The 4,805-nt window shown below is 36.5% G+C and overlaps 1 long non-coding RNA gene across 4 annotated transcripts; it reads right to left on the bottom strand.

Moving 5' to 3' along the window:
* Window positions 1-475: 475 nt before the first annotated feature.
* On the bottom strand, window positions 476-3,979 carry LOC110885984. 4 transcript variants are annotated; one of them, XR_004869753.1, is made up of 4 exons: window positions 3,522-3,979; window positions 2,989-3,078; window positions 2,125-2,235; window positions 476-2,043 (listed from the first exon to the last, which is right to left on the bottom strand). It is a non-coding gene; the product is annotated as an uncharacterized LOC110885984 (long non-coding RNA). The 4 variants fall into 4 exon arrangements; XR_002562528.2 differs by having other exon boundaries at window positions 2,160-2,235; XR_004869754.1 differs by having other exon boundaries at window positions 476-2,235; window positions 2,989-3,053.
* Between the last annotated feature and the right edge of the window lie 826 nt (window positions 3,980-4,805).

Genomic DNA, 4,805 nt, shown 5'->3' with positions numbered 1-4,805 from the left:
GGAATGAGGTTTTGCTACAATCCTTTCCGTACATACATGTTTGTATATTAGTTTGTAGGATCATGGTTTATAGTTATTTTAGTATTTATAGCATATTCTGCAAGAGTGTGTATGAGCTTGCATTTGATTTTGACTTTGAGGATTATATTTATGTTTTGATTTTTGTCGAACATGAATATCATTCTTTTATTGATCTTGCATTTGATCTTGACTTTGAGGATTATATTTATGTTGAGTAAATTACAAAACTCGTCCTTTATGTATGCTACTTATTACAAACTATGTCCTTTATCTTTAATAAGTACAAAAACCATACTTGATGTTTGCAAACCTTTGCACATTATGTCCTTTAGCCCTAACTCAGTTAGTTTTTATGGTTAAATATGACTAGATGGACCCCACATGAGGATGTTTTGGTCATTTTACCCAAAATACTAAAATAACTAATTATAAAAAACAATAAATAAAATAATTATGTTTTAATATAAATATATACACAGATACATACATAGTCTCTCTCCCTCTTTCTCTCTCTCTACCCTACCACCACTACCTACTTCCACCACCATCACCACCACCCACTCTAGCCACTGCCCCCGACCATAACCACCACCCGGCCACTGCCACCCAACCACAACCACCACCCGCCTCCACTGCTACCACCGCCATCGGTTGGTTCCGATAACGGCAGGAAGCTTCCGCCGCGTCGCCAGAAGAACACGATTTCAATCCGAATGAGAAGACTCTGTTATTATTGTATCTACACCCCACAATAATTACTATGGGTTAAAAGATGGTGATAAAAACAACTCTAATCGAAAACTAAATCTATAAAACGATTCCTAAAACCTGACTTCCTTTTAACTCTCTCTCTGCAACATATTTACAAACAGAGTAACACAATCCATATCCAATCCATGGGTTAAAAGATGCTAGATGAAACCACATACATCAAATCCATATCCAAATCCTGACACGCTTCAACATAATTTCAACATCCAATAACACAATCCACACTCAATTTTAGCTTTTCCTCCACATAAACCTAGATTAATTCAACACCTCAAAAAGACTTAACAATCCGATCGGAACAAGTTACACGCATCAACCAATTGTAGACTTACAAGACCAATCAGTGGCGATCTCGCGATGATGAATAGAAGAGAAGATGAAAGTGTTCCAGCCTCTTTCAACAGCTGCTGTCATAACCTGCCGCACCGGTTAAGTGATTACTACTACTTGAAAACCCTCAAGTATGTGGGGTGGTGGTGACGGTGGTTGTGGTGGTGACGGTGGTTGTGGTGGTGGCCGGTGGGAATAGGTGGGAGTGGTGGCAGGTGGATGGTGGTTGCAGGTGGGGTGTGGTGGCAGGTGGGTGTTGATGACGATGGTTGTGGTGGTGGCTGGCCAGTGGGGGTATGTAGGGGTGGAAGGGAAGTTAGGGACATAGATAGAATTGAGATACAGATGTGTGTATATATGTACCGAATGTACAATCTTTTTTAATATAATCTTTTTTAAAAATAGTTAATGTATTTATTATTATTTATGATTATTTATTTTAGTATTTAAGGTAAAATGATTAAAGCACCCTTAGAGCATTCACATCCAATCCACCATCTTTACCCTTATAATTTAACTAAAAATGCTTACTTTTTAAAATTTATATCATATTTTAAAAAACCTCCCACATCCAACACCCCATACCTATCTCTATATTCTTTTTTTTATCATTTCTTCTCTTTCTCCAATTTACAATTTTAACTACTATCTATTTTGTCTTATTATATTTTCTCCATAAGTCTGCATATTTTTTTCTATTTGGAGACATAGCGTAGTCAACTCAAGCAAATTACAGTTATAAAAGATCTGGCACGCCTTCGTTCACACTGTACCTCCATCTGGACGCGCATTGTCTCCAGCAAGCTAGTCAAACCAGTTGACTGTTGGGTTGTAACCTGTTCACTCTTACTCCGTCCAAGCTTCTTCAACAGTCTGGATTTCTTTTCTTTTTTCTTTTCCTTTGATGGCACTATAAGGCCCCTGTTTGAACAACAATTACATTACAGTCCAAAGATACTGGCAGCACTAGGGTTGTAAAAGAACCAAGCACAGCAAAATGACCAAGAATACAAGATTAAAATTGTGTGTGTGTGTACAGATAGGTAGATAAAGCCCCAGCAGCAGCCAACAGAATTTCATAAGCCGTTTCACGGAGGTCATCATCGTTTACACCTGAATAAAAGACCAAACTTAAATTATACTATGAAATAAGAAACTTCAGACAATGATTAAACCTCTGGTATTCCATTCCATTTCAAATTTCAATGGACTTATTATATGTATTTATACAGAGTAATCTTTGGAATGCCCTCCATTTATAGCAACCTTTGTTCTTGAAAATTCCAAGCCACTTTGTGAAATGGATAATGGTCCACGTATTTACATCGATTAAAAGTTAGGAAGCATCATGATGTATATCCATCAAAAGATTATGTATTGCAACGTTGATTTGAATGTTGTATAATAATTAAAAGCTTCAAACTATATGCATGTAGGCAGGGGCGGATGTACTATGTATTAAGGGGTGGCGTCCGCTACGGCTTGGCGTTCCGGCGGTAGTGTAAATTTTGGAAAAATTTAACGTTTTTTCGAATCCAAGATCCGCCACTGCATGTAGGGTCAATTATTGTTTCTACCCAGGGCACAAAGACTATATATTTTTGGCCAGCATCATTAAAAAAAGAGCAATATCACCACAAAATGTTTCAATCTAAATAGATAGAGTTTCTGTCTGTCTTCGTTCAGCAAAAAGAGATGAAAATCTAAATCATATATTATATAGTGACATGAAATACTCAATTACCACATTTCCATAGCCACTCTTGACAACACTACTTTCACCATCACATATAAGTAACACAAAATATCTCATATCAGTTTCGACATTCAATACTAGCTAGTTCAACCTTCAACAGTTCAACTTACCATATGAGGCAATCCAGTACTATCATGATAATCTCTAATAGCTTCCGAAAGTTCAAGCTCGTCACCTGCATTACAATTCAACTTCGGCACCTAGTAAAAACATCGATCTTAAGTTAACCAAAATGAACACAAACAGCCAAACCCTAAATACCACATCTGTTTCAAATAGCTGCATTTTGTTTTCATATCATACCTAATTCTTCCCACGCACCATACACTCATACACATAGTCATAATACATTTTGCTGCAAACTAACATCTACTGGATATCAGATATTAGGTATCTAGGGTTTGTATTTGTATATTGTAACGCATTATTCAGTAATAATCAATTCACTATTTTATCATCTTACAACATAATCCTAATTCCTAACCCTAGTGCTTAACATAACCTCCCTCATTCAAAAGTAATAACTCTTAACAAATTCAAGGTCCAAAATGCAGCTCTACAAAACAATCACAAAACCACTAACCTTTCTTCACGGAATTCAGAACATGATCAAAAACACAGAACATAATCAAAAACCACTAACCTTTCTTCACGGAATTCAGAACATATTCAAGGTCCGCGGCAGGTGAAATAGAAATGCGACAAGTGTGGATCTTATTCGAAGTGTTTGGATCTCTCGATTACTTGCGATGACTGATGATGAGTAGATTGGACCGAGCAAGTGTGTGTTTTTGTGTGTGACCGAAGCCGTATCATCGCCAATGTTTACAAATCGGAAGTGTTTTCAAATAGAAACCCTCAAATCCGAACCTTGCAAGTGCAGTAGTTTGGTTGAATTTGTTGCTGGTAATCGATGTGTATAGGAGAGGGGCGGGAGAAGATGAAATGAGATGTGGTTGTTGGAAATAGAGAGCTAGAGTAGCTTTTTATGTATAAAAAGTTACTGTGCCTTTTTTTTAATATTTAAGGTTAAGGTCTAGATATAGTGGATAGGTTGGAGTGGGTTTTTAGCAAGTTTTTTTATATTTTGAAGGTAAAGATCACTTTTATGTGGGTCTAAATGGTCAGACTTAACTATGAAAATTAACTGAGTTATGGTCAAAGGACATAACATGCAATGAATGGTTTGTAAACATTAGGTATGTTTACTGAACTTATTAAAGATAAAGGACACAGTTTGTAATAAGTAGCATACATAAAGGACGATTTTTGTAATTTACTCATTTATGTTTTGCTTTTTGTCGAACATGAATATCATTCTTTTATTGATGGCAATATTTAAGCTACTTTTTTTCAATTACAACCTTCACTATTATCAAGAATTGGTTGGTAATATGAAAACGGTTTTGGATTGAAAAATGTCCTTTTGTAGAACAAGTGGGTTGAATTGGGTTGGGTATTGATCCGTGCATTCTATTAGTTTTTTTTTTTTGTTGATCAACCAGAGTTTCTATCAAGTAGTTGATAAATTTTACTTTCTAAAACTGGGTTTTTCAAACGTCTGATATGAAGTTGAACCCCGATCGCAACGCGGCGGGTGCATCCTTCTAGTTTACTCTAAAAGAAACCATGTTTGAGACATGTGTCACTCAACGAGGGACTTCTAAGAAGAGCATCTCCATTTTTTCCCTCCTTGAGTTTTTTTAGCTATCCATCGGTTCATTAATACCCGTTTCTGTTACCCGATCATATAACCCTTATTCGCATTCTTCATTCTCACACAAAACTCTAGATAACTGCAATCTCCAGTCTCCACCGTAATCGCCAGTCTCTACCTCCTAACCCATATTCTCCTCTTAAATCTCTGATTCACTAATCTTTGGTTTAGTTCCACAACACTACCAGAACATCATCAACATCACATAAG

Source organism: Helianthus annuus, chromosome 10 (genome assembly GCF_002127325.2).
Source record: "Helianthus annuus cultivar XRQ/B chromosome 10, HanXRQr2.0-SUNRISE, whole genome shotgun sequence".
In the NCBI taxonomy this organism is placed as follows: domain Eukaryota; kingdom Viridiplantae; phylum Streptophyta; class Magnoliopsida; order Asterales; family Asteraceae; genus Helianthus; species Helianthus annuus.
The sequence above is the reverse complement of the archived record's forward strand: the minus strand, read 5'-3'. Positions and strand labels throughout refer to the sequence as shown.